The following is an 18,565-nucleotide window of genomic DNA, read 5'->3' on the forward strand; positions in this document are numbered from 1 at the left end:
ATCTAGATTAAATCTGTTAAATCACATCGATTGGTGTGCTCGTACTTATATACTTCCTTGATGTTGGTGAGAATGTAGCTAGAATTCTTTCCATTTTGCGTAACACCCTTCTATAATTCCAGCGTGTATGCTGGTACTCCTATACTTCCTTGATGTTGGTGAGAATGTAGCTAGAATTCTTTCCATTTTGCGTAACACCCTTCTATAATTCCAGCGTGTATGCTGGTACTCCTATACTTCCTTGATGTTGGTGAGAATGTAGCTAGAATTCTTTCCATTTTGCGTAACACCCTTCTATAATTCCAGCGTGTATGCTGGTACTCCTATACTTCCTTGATGTTGGTGAGAATGTAGCTAGAATTCTTTCTATTTTGCGTAACACCCTTCTATAATATTTTGGTTTTAAAAATGGTCAGGTTTGGAAATGTGCTTTGTTTACTTTGTAAGTCAGTTTTATAAAATGAGATTGTTTTAGTACATGGTAAGAGCTGGAAAAGAAAGTGTTCAAATGCTGGAATTGTAAAGTTGGCACACATCCCAGCTTCACCTCTTAAGCAATGTGTGATCCTGGGCATCTCTTTAATCGTGTGTTGCCTAACCTCTCAGAATTGGCAGTCCCTAAAATGTTCAAAATAGTCAGCCCTTTGAAGTGATTTCCTTCTCAGGGCATGATCTTCATAAAAGCCTCACTCATGGTTTCACTGGATATAGGGTTGCTTTTCTCCTCATGATCCTATAACCCACAATTCACTTTCACTTCCCTGGCTTTCCTTCCTGTCTCGTTTGCTATCTAACCTTATCTGCCTAGTGTTTCAAAGACTTCCTGGTATCACTCCTCCGTATCTGCCCTCTCTGATTTCTTCTACTCATGACTTCACTCTCTTTGGGCACCATCTCAATTTCTTATAATTATCCTTCACCCGCCCTGTGCTCAATCTCGTATTCGTTCATTAACTTTGTTAGCACCGAAACATTGGAACACTTCCTCTTGACTTTCTGTCTTCTTTCTCTCAGTTTCACTCTCATCTCAAGGATTATTTGTTGCCTGCCTAAACTTCAATGAACTGAATGATTACCATCGATATGTATCATTGTTATTGTCTGAGAAGCGCGTTTGCGTATAGTGCTATACAAATTCAATAAAATGTAAAATAAAAATCTCCTCCGCAACAATATTGCTGATGACCATTGAAAAAAGCCTTTGTACATGTAACACTGATTTTCTTGGCTGTAACGCGCCTTTCCATGGCTAGAGTTATAGTTCCTGGACTCTTAGGAGTAGTTTGCAGGTGGCTGCTACCCCTATTCAGACTATCGAAGGCAGCTTCACTGGCCTACTGTTACACCAATATCGTGCTTATAAATGAGAATTTTTCTCATTCATTACATGTTAAGTGTCCCTTCTTTCTAAGTCAGTTAAAAGGCTATCCATGTTCGTTTCATCTTAGGGTCTAAGACAACAAGATGAGTATTCTTAAGTGGGATAATGGCCCACAATATGGACATATTTTCTGACAGTTGCTTTACATTTTCCTAGCATTATGGGCAAAGTGTTATTACATACTGGCCTAAACTGGCACAGGCAGTAGGGACATGTATTCAAACACTGTTGTAATATTTCTACTGCCATTTTGGGCAAAGCAAATGTAATAAGTGTTCTTATAGGGATACTGGGCTAAAATGGCATGGCAAGTTTGGACATGCTTACTTACAGTGGCATGTGCAACACCAAAATGTTGCATGTTGTTAAGTGGGAATACTGGCCTACATTGGAGCAGCAAGTGTTGATATGTTTTCTTAAAGTGGCATATTATTTTTACAAACATTATAGGGCAAAGCCAACCTGATGAGTTATTTGGGCACACTTGCCCACATGTTGGCAGTCAGTAGTGGCATGTGATTTTTGTTTACAATAGCATGGCCTTTTTCTGACATTATGGGCAAAGGCAATATGATGAGCATTCTTACATGGGCATACTAGCCGAATTTGGTACAGTCAGGATGGGCATGGTTTGGGACAGTGGCATGACATTGTTTACAAGCATTATGGTCAAAGCCAACATACAGAGTCTTCTTAAATAGGCATACTGGCCTACATTCGCACAGCCATTATGGACATATTTCTATACAGTGTTGTCAAGGCAGCTTTTGTGCCACCCTTGTGGGAGCTACAAACATTGACCTTAATGGGTGATGGGAGTTTATACACCAGGCAGCAAAGGGAAGTCAAACCTCCCTTAAGGTAAGTAACGTGTACAGAGAGACAAGGCTTACATCTCACTAAAAAGTAGCCCGCTGACACAAAGGTAGAGTTAGTGGAAACATATATCTCTAGAAAATACACCACACAAATATACTGAAAACATAAATGCATTATTAAGTTACACACACATAATATATATATATATATATATATATATATATATATATATATATATATATATATATATATATATCAACTCAAATAAGCATTAGGGGATAGTACTCAATATTCAAAGGATACCCAGCATATCATGAGAAAAACAGTAAAGGTCTTAAAAGGACTCTTCTTACCCCATTGCCTACATACGTGACCACTACTAACAGTAGCACACAAAATAAATGAACGGGAAATGGTGTGACAAAATGATTTCTGCACTGCATGAAAACAAGGATGGGTAGTGGCTAATGCTTACTCAGCCCTTACACCTGTACAAAACACAAGTGACCCCAATCATAAATGTGAAACAGGTACAAGTAAGAGATATACCTTCTTCGCCTTTTGTGGTAACGTGGGCCGAATTCAAATCAAGGATTTTTAAAATAAATATATATATATATATATATATACACATATACATATACATATATATACATATATATATATATATATATATATATATATATATATATATATATACTTTAATTAAACACACCAATGTACAGCTAACTATTAAAAACACTTTATAAAAACACACGACTGCAAAGAAAGACAGAGCAATGTAGAATGTAAGAGATGCAGACCTTCTGGATATTTAGTATGGAGGAAAAGGCCAGAACAACAATGTTCAAAAACCTAACCAGTCTCCTGGGTCAGAGTTTGGGCCAGTGAGGCAGTAAGGCATCAATAATACCACCTAACTGATTTTTGTTGGTTGGACAGCATCGAACCAGGCTTCTTGGCCTTGTGTGAGGGGTCCAAGCCAGGTTCAGGTTCGGCAGGCATAGATCCAAGTGGCAAGCAGGTGTTGGGACTGTTTAAATTGATAGCTCAGAGCAGTTTGAGTGCAGTATTCAAGCGATGCAGTTCAAAGGGCTCCCCAGGGACAGTTCAAAGATCAGGCCTGTATGAGACGTGGTAGTCCAATGAGTTGATGCTCTAGCAGTTTGAGTTGAGGTCCGGTTATGGTATGAAGCTGTGCTCCTGGTGGTCCAATGAGCAGTTCGCTGAGGTGACAATTTGATGTTGGGCCGGTTTGAGTCGTTGTTACCACAGGCTTTGGTCAATACGTGAAGTGATGCTTGCAGCTGCAGCAGTTCTTCACCTCCAGTGAGGTCCTGGGCACCGGTGTCGCTGGCAGAGATGTAGGTCTTGCTAAGGCATCACATAACCCGCAATGTGCCCTGGGGATGCTTAGGGATCAGTGCTTGCCTCTGCTTTGGACCATTCAATCTTCACCTCACTTGCAGTGGTCCCTGGAATGATCAACTCTCCAGAAAGAGGTCAAAATTAATTATTTTTTGATAGTCAAAAAGTGAATCAAAGAAAGGGTGGGAGACCCCCTCTTCTATGGGCAAATGTTCACAGGTGATTTTGACAAAAGCACACCTCGTTTAAGGAATCCATTCCGTGTCCTTGTGGTATTAGCCTTCTTGCATCATACCCAAAGTGCTTTGTGCTAAAGGAAGTGCAGAAGACATGGAGGACATAGAGAAACAAGATAGTGGAACCTTTTCCCAACTGCGCTGAGCTCCCGTTGCCTTCACTAGCACCACCCCTTCTCAGACCCCAAGAATCAAAGGCTCTTTAGCATGCAGCACCTTGGTATGAGTCAAGTGACTTTGTGTAGTGCATGCCCTTGGATACATGTTTTTCAGGACAGCTCCTGCTGTGGGGCTGTCTTGCTGGAGAGAGGCGATACCTGTACTCACAAACAATGAAAAGAAAGGTATAATGTTTCAGTCTCTTGCCCTGTTGGCTGGCAGAGACAGGCTGTCTGGTTATAATACACACAACACTTCCGCAGCTGGCCTGGACTCACATTGTTGAAACATATATGATACAGATCAGGTGCAGCTTTTAATAATTATGTGAATTTCCAGTCGCCATACCCAACTTATGTTCAAAGAGTAAACTGCCTCCAGGAAAGTAATTCCTCATAATTAGGAGTTTTTGTAAAAAAAAGGGGCAAACTTTAAATTAAGCCTGTTCTGAAGTGATTTGGCTTTCAAAACAGCACTTGTGACCTTTGGATCTGCTCTGTGCCACTGAAGAGCAAGCACTGCAACTCAGGAAAGGGAAGCAGCAGGGTACAGGTGTTCACTATGTTGTTGGCATGGAGCTTTATGAAAGGGGGGTCTGGTTAGCAGACCACCATTTCTGAGATGGAATTACGTGCTTCATTTTATTATTAAACAAAAACATAATCTAGGACTTCCACACACTTTCCAGATGGAAACTCCTTAACACACACCCTAGCAAGCAGGCAAAGCCCCCTGGGTGGGAGAACATTCCTGATCCCCCTTCATCCTGAGTTGGTTGGGGTTACATTACTATGCTTTCACACATTCATTAGACATATTTACACCCCTCCAATTAGAATTCAGAAGACTCCAATGCCTTCTGTCCTGGATCCCGAGGGCTCCCAGGACACCCTGAGGGGCCCTATTCAGCATGAAAGCATTCAGTGCTCAGCATTATACTACTCTTGGTAGGTGTAATAATGACAAGACACGGCTATCCCATGCATGGACGGTTTCAGAATCTCAGTCACGTGCAGCTGATTCACCTACATGTGCCTGTATCTTTCTCTCCCACATGGATCATCATATATTCTCTACTTGCCAGCATGGAAATCTTTGCTCCCCTAAAGCTGCCTGTAGTATGACATTTTGATAGTCTGGCATAGGAGCCTATCCCCTGCAGATCCCAGCAGCGTAATCGCGAGGATTGCACCAATCCCTGTGGGCGGCCACGTGGTTGCTAGCTCCTTCTTGTCACTGTGTCTCTGCTTTGCTATTGCCCACCTCTTTCTCTAAGATATCACCCCTGCCCCTTCATTGACCAGTAGCACAGCACACGGCCAACTTGCCGGATCTGTGGATACTCTCCATGTTACTTCTGGGAAACCCTGGATACTTCTGCTGTTTCCCGTAGTCACTGTAAGCCTGTGCCTCAGCGCATTAGTTGATGAACGACGAATGTCCTTACAACTGTGGCAGGTTTTTCACTTGCCCTTCCTTCGAGTGGAGGGTAACTCAGATCGCATCAGCAGTCTACTAAGACAATCACCCAGGCCCAAGCAGCCATTTTAGAATGAGTAACCATGTGACCTTAAAAAAGGCAGATTTGGTGGCGTAGTTGCCATGTCTGCAGCTGTCTTAAAACAGCTTGGTCCTGTGAATGATTATCCTGGCAGAGGGTATACACGAGATGAAATCACTTGACATTTGAGAAGGCGTTGCTTGGCTACCTTCCATTTGAACAGGGCTGCCTCGCTACATGGTAGAAAAACAGTGCTACTTGTCTACTGACCAGAGAAACAGTGATGCCTAGATACCTAGCAGAGACACAGTGATGCTTGGCTACCGACCAGAGAAACAGTGATGCCTTGCTACCTAGCTTGTGGAATCATAAAAACACAATATTAAGGCTTTTACATCATGCAAAGGAAAATACACCGACATGGGCTTGTAAAGATTCCCAGAATCTTTATTACAAAACTGAACAGTATCGAACAAAGTACACAAATAGCTATTTGGCCGTCAATACATCACAGAGACCACCAGCAGGGTTCAATGTGAGCAGTGAGCAGGATTTGCTAGCTGGACATCAGCGTATTTATACAGTTTGTTATAATGATGTCCAGCCTCTTACAAGTTAATTATATACTGGGCTAGGGTCGCGCCAGGCTCGTTTCCTAATTTACATATCTCGTGCATGCGGTTTACTTTTCAACATATTTACTACACACACTATTACTCTTTAGTTTTAACATTACACTCTTTACACATTGCTTTAATACAGATCAAACAAATGTTTTGCATGTCGTATTTGGATAGCGTTATTGTTCTTGTATAATTGTAGGTTAACATCACCGATAAAAGTAATCCCCTGTTCCTGAGGTCAACGAAGGACAAGGTCTACATGACCCTAACATGTAGCCTGAAGGCAGGTTTGACATTAACTCCTCTACAGAGGTTGGAGAGGTTAAAGCAAGAACAAGAGCACACGAGAGGGCCATTTTAGACTACAGGGTGACTTTGTACGATAAACTAAAATGGTGGCTCAGATCGGCCACCAGGGGGCGCATAGGCAATGGCTGTCTCATTGGGGTGTTCCTGCCGGCCGAGTCTGGGCCTATTTTGGGGATTGAGCCCCCCCGAGACACCCCCAAGCGAAAACATCGAGAGGCACGAGCGGCTGAACCCCCCGTGACGCCCCCGCTCGAAGGAACGGGCCCCTAACTCCAAGCAGAACCGGAGTTCAGGGACCGAAGGAGCGCGACTCGACGGATGCCGCGCTCGGCGGCCCCAGGTGCGGTGGAGGCAGGCCTCCGCATCGAGAAGGTGGTGGAGACGGTCTGTGCCCCCCCCGGCCCCAGAGGGAGGAAGGCGAGTGCTGGGGGAGAGACGCTCCCCAGAGGGGGAGCGGCGGTGGCCACCCCCCCCCCTGCTCGACCACAAACAGAAGGATCGGCCGTCCCTCCGGCCCGGCCCCGCGGGGTAAAGGAAAGCAATGTCGGGGGCTGGACCTCACCGGAAGAAGCCCAAGCAGCGCCTCGGGAGAGTGGCGGATCGGCCCTCCCACGGGGGATGAAACTACCAACGCCGCCAACCCAACCCACTCGGGGCTCCCCAATGCACAGGACTGCCCCAGAGGCTCGCAAGGGGTGAGCGGCCTCGACCAGGATCCCTCGACCAGGACCCCTCCCGCACCCGAGACAGTGCTCCGTGGGCACGGCAGGGTACGGACCCGCCTCACAGCAGATGACCCCGGGGGTGACAACCCTGGGTGACTACAGCTACTCAACAGACCAGGTGAGAGGCCCTCGCCAGCAGCCGGCGGGGCGTGTGCCCACCTGGGGGGACTATCCCATCCCCCTTGGGAGTAGCTTGATTCTGCAAGCACCACCCGAGCAATGCACATCGGCACGTCCCCTGGATGGCGCAACACTCCCACAAGGGTTAACCAAATATAAACAGACCGCGCAGCTGGGGATCAGTGCGCCCTCATAGACTGAAGGAGGAACCCACGGGCTTTTCGCGAATTGGGGAGCGCTTCCGGTGTCCTTGACCTCAGCAGGCCCACGGCCCATCTCGAACTCGCAGGTGGCCAGCGACCCAGGTGAGAGGCCCCCGACCTCGGCTGGCGGGGCGAGTGCCCACCTGGTGGCTGCTTAGCCCCTTGCAGGGGATAACCCGCCGCCCAGAAACACCACTGGTGCCACATCCGACGGCCCGACCCCGGGGTGACACGGGACCCCCAGACCGCAGCGGACCCTGTAGTGGGAAGCCAGCAACACCCATGAGCTGGAAGAAGTCCCTACAAACGTTTCGCTTTCGAGAGACAGAGGTTGCTCCCGAGGTCCCACCTCTCTCCGGAACCATGGCTCACCCAGAACCCGCCAGCCAACCTGCAATGACAATAGAAAGAGGCTTCGCCTCCATCCTCCAGGAGATTAGAGAAATGAGATTGGATATCGCCCAGAAGTTTGAGAAGCTAGACCAAAGAGTAGACAAAATCGAGGACAGAGTCCTACAAGTGGAAAACTATCAATCGTCCTCTACATCTCAGGAGGTTCAATTCGGTATGCGGCTCACGGCTCTGGAAAAGAGGGACGAGGTGAGAGCCAGGCTAATGGACGACTATGAAAATAGGGAGAGACGGAACAATCTAAGGTTCTTTGGGATTCCGGAAACGGAGGGCGAAACGGAGAGAGAGCTGACCAGAGTGGTGAGAGACATCATCACCCTCCTGTTCACCGAAGAAATGACGACGGAACTCATGTTTGACCGGGTGCACAGAGCCAGGGGAAGGTCGGGAGCCGCAGAACGGTCCTGGCCCGCTTCCACTACTACACCGACAAAGCCAAAGTTCAGGATGCTGCTAGGAAGGCAGGGACGATAACTGATAACTGCGCCCAAATCTCTATTTTTCAAGATCTCTCAGCTTACACTCTAGCTAAACGAAGGATGTGCCGCCCCCTGACACAACTTCATAAAGAGAAAGGCGTTCGTTACAGATGGGGATATCCTTTCTCCCTGTCTTTCGAATACTCAGGCCAACGCACAGCGCTGGTAACGGAAGAGGACATTAAGGGCACTATTTAAGACTACGTGGGTGATCCCACCCCCAGGAGGGGCCCAGTTGGCCCGGAGGCGCTGAGCAGGGGTACCCCCATTCAGTCCGACCCCAGAAGGAGGAAAACCGGCGCTAGGAAGTTCAAGAAATTGAATACACCACCGGCTCCAATGGAGAAAGACCGAGCCGAATCGGAGGGGTGACAATGGTGACCCCACGAGAATCATCGGGTCTAAACAACAGGAGGACTCTGGGGACGCTTCGATGGTTGCTACTTTACTATCCGCAAATATAAGGGGGCCCGGGAGGGTCACGACCATGGGTGCAGTGTGAAACTCCATCCTGGGCTCGGGGAACGGTTGCCCACGGGGCGGTGGGAGTAACCCTGAATGTGCGGGGCCTCAACACCCTCACGAAAAGATCCCTAATCAGCAGAGAGTTTAGGAGGGCTAAGCTGGACCTACTCTTCGTGCAGGAGACGCTCTGGGTGAGGGGGAGGGAGCCCAAGATGCGGGGGGCGGCATAGAGGAGATATTCCATGCATCCCATAAAGGGAAGAAAAGAGGGGTCGCGATCCTGCTGGCCAAAGGCTTGGGATTTGAGAAAGACGCCATCATCAGAGACCCTGAAGGCCGATACCTCCTGGTGAGGGGTTCTCTGCAGGGAGCACCCATAACCTTGGCTGCGATATATGCTCCAAACGAGGGCCAGGCCCAATTCTGGGAGGGAGTGGGGGAAAGGCTGAAATCTTTTGTCCAGGGCCCATTGATGGTGGGAGGTGACTTTAACATGGCCCTGGACCCTGCCAGATACAGACAGCGGGTGGGCGCATTAAACCCTAGGCCCGCAGAAGAAACCGTGTCACGCTGCTTTCAGAGGGTGAATGAGGGCCTGGGCTTGGTGGACACGATGCCCACCCCCCGGACAGGGACCCCCTCTTTCTCGTACTATTCCTCCACTCACAAGGCCTTCTCCAGGATAGACCATACACAGCGGGTTACAGTATAGACCCCATACCCTGGTCGGACCACGATCTGGTCAGAATCACCTTGGCAGGGGACTGGAGCAGAGAACAGAGGGGACGTTGGAGATGTAACAACGCCATATTGAGAGACGAGGTACACACCCAGACGGTCCTGCAGGCCATCTCAGAGTTCTTCGAGCTCAACGATAATGGGGAGGTGGGCACGCACACCCTCTGGGACGCCTTTAAGGCTACCCTGAGAGGGGTACTCATCAAAATGGGTTCTCGACAGAAGAGGGAGAGGGAGACCCAGGAGAGAATTCTGAGGGAAAAGATAGCACGCCTCCAGCCGGGGGGGTCCCCAGTACAGGCACTGAACCAGGATCACGTGGCCACCCTGGAAGATTATAGGCTCCAATTAAAAGACCTGCTCCTCCACAAAACTGAGAGGACCCTCCAAATGGTCAAACAAAGATAATACGAGAAGGGGGACAGGGCGGATAGGATACTGGCCTGGAAATTGAGGGAGGTCCAGAGAAGTAGGATGGTGAAAGAGGTGAGGGACAGTGGGGGAACACTAGGTTATGACACCCCATACATAAGTGCAGCTTTTCGCCAGTATTACGAGTCGTTATACGCCTCGGAATATGATGGGGGTGATGCCCAGATCGAGGAGTTTCTTGACTCCATACAGATACCATCCCTTCCCCGAGAATTGGCCGAGGGGCTGGAGGGCCGGGTGACCGAGGAAGAGGTGGAGAAGGCGATTAGCGGGATGAGGGTGGGGACTGCCCCGGGGGAAGATGGCTTTTCGGCTTTTCGGTTTATTTTTACAAGAGGTTTCGCTCATCCCAGTCTCCCTACCTGGCTAAGGTTTTCAACTCGGTATTGGAGGGGGATACCCTCCCCGACTCCATGATGGGAGCCATTATAGTGGTTCTACCCAAGGAAGGCAAGGACCCGAGGGAGTGCTCATCCTACCGGCCTATATCTCTGCTAAACATCGATGTCAAAATTCTGGCCAAGGTGGTGGGTAGGCGGATGGAGGGGATAATGCAGAAGCTAGTCCATGGGGATCAGGTGGGTTTCATAAGGGGCAGACAAGGGTCGGATAACATCCGCAAAAAATAGACCTGGTAAATTTTGCCCAAAACTCGAATCTCGATGCATGCGTCCTGTCGCTGGATTCGGATAAAGCTTTTGATAGAGTTGAGTGGAGATATATGCCCCTCCTTCTCCAGCGAATGGGCTTTGGGACGCACATCTTGAGTTGGGTGGCCGCCCTCTATAGAGCCCCTACCGCACGGGTCCAGGTAAACGGCCTACTGTCAGAATCCTCTCCTCTTACCCTGGGAACTAGACAGGGCTGTCCTCTCTCCCCCCTGTTATATGTCCTCACAATGGAGGCTTTGGCCATAGTGATCAGATCCCACCCAGACATCAGGGGTATTAGAAGGGGGAGGTTGAATTTAAGCTATCCCTGGTTGCCGATGACATCCTGGCATATCTGGTGGACCCGGCCACTTCGATCCCTCCCCTTCTGTCCCTGGTCAGCTCCTTTGGGCGGTTCTCGGGCCTGAAGATTAACACGACTAAATCCGTTCTCCTCCCAATGCGTCTGGTGGATCCGGTACTGGACCCATTGTCCAGATTTCATGGGATAGCAGTTAGCAAGGACAACGTAAAATACCTGGGCGTCCTCCTCACTAGGGACTTATCGGAACTGGGAACTTCCAATTACGGGCCCATTCTGTCCGAGATCAAAACTGACCTGGGGAGATGGGGAAAAATGATTCTCTCCTGGTATGGCCGGATGACGGCAGTCAAAATGAACATACTACCACGGCTCTTGTATCTCTTCATGGCCCTCCCTGGTACCTGCCCAGACCTTCATAGACTTGCATAAAGTGGTCCGAGACTTCATTTGGCAGGGGAGAACCCTGAGGGTCGGCAGGGCCACCCTGACGCTTCCAAGGGAGGAGGGGGGTTTCGGCCTCCCAGACTTCCAGTTATACTATCACGCAGCACAACTACGGGTCCTCCTAGAACACATGAAGGAAGGCCTGCGGACATACTGGTCATATTTGGAGGACATGGACGTCCACCCCCTCAAGGTCCGAGACCTCCTATGGTCCCCTCGTAGGTTGATTCCGAAACAAGTACTGTCCCATCCGACCCCGGGGGTTCTTTGGGAGATCTGGAGCTCATCTTTCATCTTGGCCGTCCCCTATGACCTCCTTGTGGGGGGCCCCTTCTGAAATTGGGCAGCAGAGGGTTTAGTCAATCCCAGCGCTGGTCCGACGAGGGCTTGGAATGGGCGGGCCAACTATTCAGGGAGGGCGAGTTCCTGAGTTATGAGGACCTCAGGGATGGGCTAGGAGGTGGGACCCTCTCCATATTCGAGTACCTGTGTCTTAAGGGTATCCTCAGCAACCCTGCATGGGGCCCAAATCTGCAGAGACAATTGACTCCCTTCGAGAAGCTCCTCGACTCGGCAACTTCCAGAAAGGGTGCGGTTTCCTGCATGTACACAGTCCTCAACAACCATAACCTTCAGGCTAGGAGAGGTTTCCGTGGGTTCTGGAATGAGCTGGCGGGGGAGGAGATATCTGAGGATTCCTGGGCTCGCATTTTTAGGATATCGTTTCATGGCAATCTGTTCACCTCGGACATGGAACATAATTTTCAAAATCCTGCAGGGGTGGCACGAAGATCCGACACAACTCTCGAAAATGTTCACAGGAGTGTCACCAGACTGTCCGAGGAGCTGTGGCCAAAGAGGAACCAGAGGCCACTTGTGGTGGCTATGCCCGAAAGTGCAGTCCTACTGGGAATCCGTGAAGGACTGGATAGCGGAGGTAACGGAGGTCTCTCTTCCCCTCAATCCGCTGATCATGCTGCTGGGCCTCCCCCCGGAGGAGGCGGAACTGTACCGGTACCCAAGGATGGTGGAAACTATGTTGAGAGCTGGCAGAGTGGCCCTGGCCCAGAAATGGAAGAGCTCGGAAACGCCTTCCAAAGACGAGTGGATGAAAAAAAACTCAAGAATATGTGTCTGATGGACAAATTGACTGCCTTGGTGACCAATGACTCTTGTTCGTTTCTCGCAGACTGGTATGGGGTCCAGCAGACATGGGGGTGGGACGTCCATTAGTGTCATGACGGCACCCCCGGATGGCCAGGGCACGATCATCTCTGAACAGGTACACACCCAGTGGGGGGTTCCCACGACCTGGGGCGACATCGGCCTCAAGCCAGCTATAATGCGGGTCACTTGTAGCGTCGCTTCAAAGACAGAGGGTACGGGATGAAAGTCTGGTTACCTTGCAGTTGTTATGTTTGAATTAGATTTGGGGGGGGGACCAATTACTGCAGTACTGGCAATGAATACCCCAGGTAGTAGAATCCCTAAATAGCAGGTTCCTTGCCAATCCCTGGGCAACCATGGAAATGCCACATCACCGCAAACAAAATAGACAGGTTCGCCTACGTACAGAGGTCTGTTCTCACTAGTCAAATTTGCAACGTTGGCGCACTTTCTAAAATTACCCATTGACCGTGTTCCATTCCTCTGTATGCAGAAGGATACTGAATCGGGGCTATGGTTAACAGAATAAGATGGAGGCGTGGCATCCTTATTGCCTATAGGAGCCATTTTGAAAGAGATTAAAGACTGAAAAGGATGAGACAATCTATCAGAGGGCCTACCAGAAGCAACGTTTGGCTTACTTCTATTTGCAAAAAGCGAGCATCCCAGGGGCATCAAAACATGCTTTTCAAAACTATTCAAATTTGTACCATCAAAGTTCCCTGAGATGCTGTCATTCCATCGGCCAAAGAATATTACTCTAAGAGAAGCATAACAAGCAGTTGTCAAAGGTAAAGGATGAATATACCAACCTAGCCCCTTATCCCCATGTTGCGGTAGATGTGAACAGATCCAGCAATTGGTTCTATTTAAAATTGCATGAGTGGCATTTATAATTAACAAAAGAGTATTATTCTGATAGTTCCTTCTATGCGAAGAATCTCTAGGCGATAAAGTATGCAATTGCACGGAAGGAGTGGGGATAACAGATACGTTTTCAATAGGTAAAAAGTCCTCTAACGGATATGCTTCCTCCAGATACCATAACCCAAAACCAACAGTTACTAAAAATCCAGTTATTATTACAAAAAGGCAACAATATACTTTGGGGGTCCCTTTACATGCTTGATAATTGTCTCTGCTAGTCACATTTTTATCTAAAAGTTCGGTACGAGCGGTAGCGGGTGCAGGCATTGTAGTCTTCAATTGAAAAACACCAATCGTTCATTTGCTGGCGACTCCAGTTGCGTGTCTTCTTAATGTCTTTCCCACAACCCTTAGCCAACAGAATCCTTACGTACAGTCGGGCCAAAAGACAAGCCCTCAAATGATTTTCTCAATTGCACAGTCAGACCATGCTGTACGTCTATTTCCTTGGACGCAAATTATATTTCACAGTTTCTGGTGAGAACAAAGTGTCATCACTTCCTCCTGGAGGTGGCGAGCGAACGGAAATGGGATCAGAAAAGGATTGATCCGGAAGTTCCACTGTTGGGGAGTGCAGAGACAAGATGGCCGTTTTGTCTGGCCTTGCGGATTCTGGAGCGGTCTCCGATACTCCCTTGTTGGTTGTTGCTGTTTCAGACACGCTAGTTACAGTAGTGGGAAGGGATTCTGTGTCTTCTGTATCGTATGGCACGGGCTGTTGTATCCGTTTGGTGTGTGGTGCATGGATCCAGTTCTTACGACCCACTACCCGCACTGCAGTCTGAGTGACTAGCAGGACTTGGTAGGAACCCCTCCACCGAGGTGCAAGGCAAGGCAACCTCTCAAAAACTTTCGTGAGGATCCAGTCTCCCGGTCATAGACTGTGACCTCAAAGGGAGAGAGGCCAGTCTTAGTTTGAGGGGTTGTTCTCATCGACAGCAACACGATCGGTAAGGCGTCCGGCCATTTTAGCTTGGTGCCAGCGCACGTCTTAGTGAGCTTGTTCTTTATAATGCCGTTATGCCTTTCCACTAATCTGGCACTTTGGGCATGTCTGGGCATGTCTGGCCGAATGGAACCGTTTATCAATATGTAATCCTTTGCAAATTTTTAGGATTCCATTAGCGATAAAGTGTGGCCCATTATCCGACCAGATGACTCTTGGCAGCCCGAACTTAGGAAAAAACTCTTTCAACAGAGTTTTTGCCGTGGTTATGGCCGTTGCATCTCTAACCAGGAAGGCCTCAACCCACTTACTAAAGGCACAAATGACAACCAACACATATTTAAGATTGTTGCAATGTTCCATTTCAATAAAATCAAAGTGAATAACCTCAAACAGAACAGAAGGTGGAGCGAAACATTCTCTAGGAGTCGAGGTATCTTTTCCTACTTTGTGCTGCAAGCAGACCATGCACCCTTGGCCAAAACCCTCCGCAGTTTTGAAAATCTTATCATTGGCCCATACACTGTAGCATTTTAGTCAATTTCCGCGCATAAACATGTGTCGGACCATGAGCCATAATAACCATCATTGTAATGTAGGCGTCAGGGAGTAGCCATTTTCCTTCAATATTGTCCACCCAACATCCATCATCATCCAGTCTCCCTGCACCCTCGATCCATCTCTTAGTTTCCTCTATGGTAGCATCTGCTTGAATGTCTTTTACAGAATCGATACTTTCACCCAAAGTGCAAATATTTACAGTTTCTCTTACAGCATACATTTCTGAACTGAAATCAGTGGCAGTTTGTTTAGCTATCTGATCAGCGAAAGAATTTCCTTTTCCTACATCATCTGTAACCTTTTGATGTGCTGAACATTTTATAATAGCTAACTGAACAGGGAGTGCGAGTGCTGAAAGTAATCGCACTATTAAAGTGCCATGCTGAATTTTCGTTCCGTGCGAGGTCAAGAAACCTTGTTCTTTCCAAAGTCTACCGAAGTTGTGGACCACCCCAAAAGCATACTAACTATCAGTATATATATTTACTGTAAGCCCTTCAGAAAGTTCACAAGCTCGAGTTAACGCTATATTTCTGTGGCCTGTGCGGAATTATGCATAATTCTTTTGGTTTCCACAATCGTGCTTAAAGTAGTGACGCATAAGCAGCCGTGGATGTACCGTTCGGAAGTTTAAAACAAGAGCCATCACAAAATAGCTCTCTGTGTGGGCTATTCAAAGGCATGTCTTTCAGATCAATTCTGCCTTTAGTCTCTTGTTCTGTCACATAAAGGCAATCGTGTGACGTTTCGTCACCATCAACAGTATCTTGCGGGACAGGTAAAAGTTCAGCCGGATTTAATACACAACACCTCTGAATTTGAGTGAGGTGTTCTATTCAATAAAATATCTAGAGGGTACCATTAGGGTTAATGCATGACTCAGGACCATTCCCTCACTCTGTTTTACAGACGCAGCAGCAGCAGCAACAGCTCTCAAACATCTCGGCAAAGCTCATGCAACAGGATCAAGGGCGGATGAGTAATAGCCACATGGCCTATTCTTCCCTCCATGTTCCTGCGTTAACACAGCCAAAGCACATCCATCACGTTCATGCACATGCACATACAACACAAAGGCCTTGTCATAATTCGGAGTTCCTAAAACCGGCGCTGAACTCAGCGCAGATTTGAGCAAATCAAATGCTGTCTGGTGTTCCAAAGTCCATGGCAATGGCAAAGAAATGCCCTTCTTTGTCAAAGCCAGCATTGGTTTAATCGTTAACGAAAAGTTAGGGATCCACAATCTACAGTAAGAAGCCATACCTATCAGGACTCTAACTTCCTTCTGCGTATTTGGGACAGACATGCCAGAAATAGTCTTTATTCGTTCAGGTGTCAACCGTTTTCCCTCCTTTGACAGGAGATAGCCTAAATAGGCAACCTCCTGACAACAATATTGGAATTTTTTAAGTGAAGCTTTGTGGCCATGTTTCGCTAGATGACAAAGCAACAACACGGTGCTTTCTTTACAGGCGCTCTCAGAATCAGCAGCCAAGAGGAGATCATCTACATACTGTAGTAATGTGCACGTAGTAGGCAACTCAAGAGTATCGAGCTGCTCTTTCAATGCCCTACTATAAATACTTGGACTCTCAGTGTACCCTTGTGGTGCACGAGTGAATGTGAATGAGCGTCCACCTAGGGTAAACGCAAACAAATACCTGCTATCCTTGTGTATGGGAATACTGAAAAACGCGTTTTTAAGATCAACAACGCTAAAATGAGTGGCAGAAGCCGGAATCATGGTTAGTATCGTTGTAACATCAGGTACAATAGGAAATTGAGGAGCCAAAATGTTGTTAATGGCACGTAAATCAATTATAAAACGAAAGGGAATCGCATTATCACCTTTTTTGTATACTGGCAAAATGGGGCTGTTACATAGGCTACCCGTAATTTCCTCAATTACTCCACGATGTACAAAATCAGAAACTATAAATTTCAAAGCCTGCTCGCCTTCAACTGAGATCTTATATTGCGGGATGCGAGGCAATTGTACTTCATGTTTCAGAATAATTTTAACAGGTTCAATTTGAAGAATGCCCACATCATTATCATCAATTGCCCATAAGCATTTTGGAACATTACTGAATTCTGGCGGTAAGGGTCGAGTCATGCACTGAGAGGCGAGTCATTGCTGAGGTGAAATTGTTAACCGAACTCCGTCCAGAGAACAATGTATTACTGCATGCAATGCTTTCAACAAATTTAGCCCCAGCAAGTTCTCCCCACAGTTTGTGGTAAGTAGAAATGGACACAGTTCCGTGAAGGTACCCAGTGTTATCGGTACTGGCAAAGAGACCAGACAAACTACAGGTGTGCCTGAAAACCCTACGGAAATGTTGGACTGCCCTGACAGGGGAATATTTGGAACCTGTGAATATTCAATGGAACATTTCTGTGCTCCCGTATCTACTAAAAATAGATGCTTCCTATTTCCCACCGCCATCTCAACTTAGGGGCCTTTCTGATGAACGGGAATAGGCGTTGGTTCTAAATCCTGCTTCGGGCAATCCTAGCGAAACAGAATATTATCAAAAGGAAGCTCTTCAGAGAGGTACGCAGCAGAAGTGTGATCAAAAATGTTTCTATTATCCACATTCAAAACTTGCTTATCTTGTGAAGGAGGTTGCCGTGATTCTGGTGCAAACTGACCTCTGCCAGGGCCCCCTGCACTTGGGCAACCTCTGGATCATCTACCCATGTTCCCAAATGACCTTTGCTGCAAGGTCGGACATTGTGCGCGCAAGTGGCCTTCCTGTCGACAATAGGCACACTGGTTAATGGTTACCGGAGCCAAGGGCGCACTTCCCTGTGGGATGTACTGACCTCTAAATTGATTACCCCCTCTAGGGTTTCTAACAATCTGTTGTAATAAGATTTTTGTTTTCAGGTCACCCATTTTTTTCTCAAGTTTTTCCTTTTCAGTATTTACACAATTTTCATAGTACTGAACCATATGCAGTACTTCTGATTGAGACTTCGCCTGCCAAGCGCTTTCGGAAGACATAATCTGTAACTGGATGTCAGGCAGCAATCCACGTACAAATTTGTCGACAAACAGCCTTTTCCCTGACGCTGTGCCTAAGTCTTGTCCACTGAAATCTGAAAATACCTGCTCGAACCGATTGAGGAAATCGGTAGCACCCTCAGATTTTCCTTGGACACAGGCCGTAAGCTTGTCCCAAATGATTCTCTTTTCAGGAACTATAGTTTTCAATTTTACAATAATTCTATCAAGCAAGGTTAATATCACTTGAGGCGGTCGTTCGCCAGCTGGTCTTTCTCTATCTAGCCTAACTATGTTATCCCATGTATCTCCCAACCCAGGTATGTCATCTATAGTCCTAATCTAATTCCACAAATCGACTGGCAGGAGTACGGGAAATAATAAATCAATATCACTTAAGGTGAATACTGAAGACTGTAAGACCGACTCTATTTCTTTATAGAACCCGGTCGGATTCTTTCTTACATCGGGAATAGATTGCTTTATGGTGTTCACTTCCTGTCTTGAAAACGGGACGTGAACAAACTGTGATACGTAATGTGTAGGAATTTCTCCCGCAAGTATTC

General features: G+C 47.4%; 1 protein-coding gene across 2 annotated transcripts in view; it reads right to left on the reverse strand.

Moving 5' to 3' along the window:
• LOC138447643 (G-protein coupled receptor 54-like) overlaps window positions 1-18,565 on the reverse strand; it is a 501,667-nt gene that overhangs the window by 145,635 nt on the left and 337,467 nt on the right. The gene's annotated exons all lie outside the window — the stretch shown is intronic.

Source organism: Ambystoma mexicanum, chromosome 3q, assembly GCF_040938575.1.
Source record: "Ambystoma mexicanum isolate Mex_15411 chromosome 3q, UKY_AmexF1_1, whole genome shotgun sequence".
Classification (NCBI taxonomy): domain Eukaryota; kingdom Metazoa; phylum Chordata; class Amphibia; order Caudata; family Ambystomatidae; genus Ambystoma; species Ambystoma mexicanum.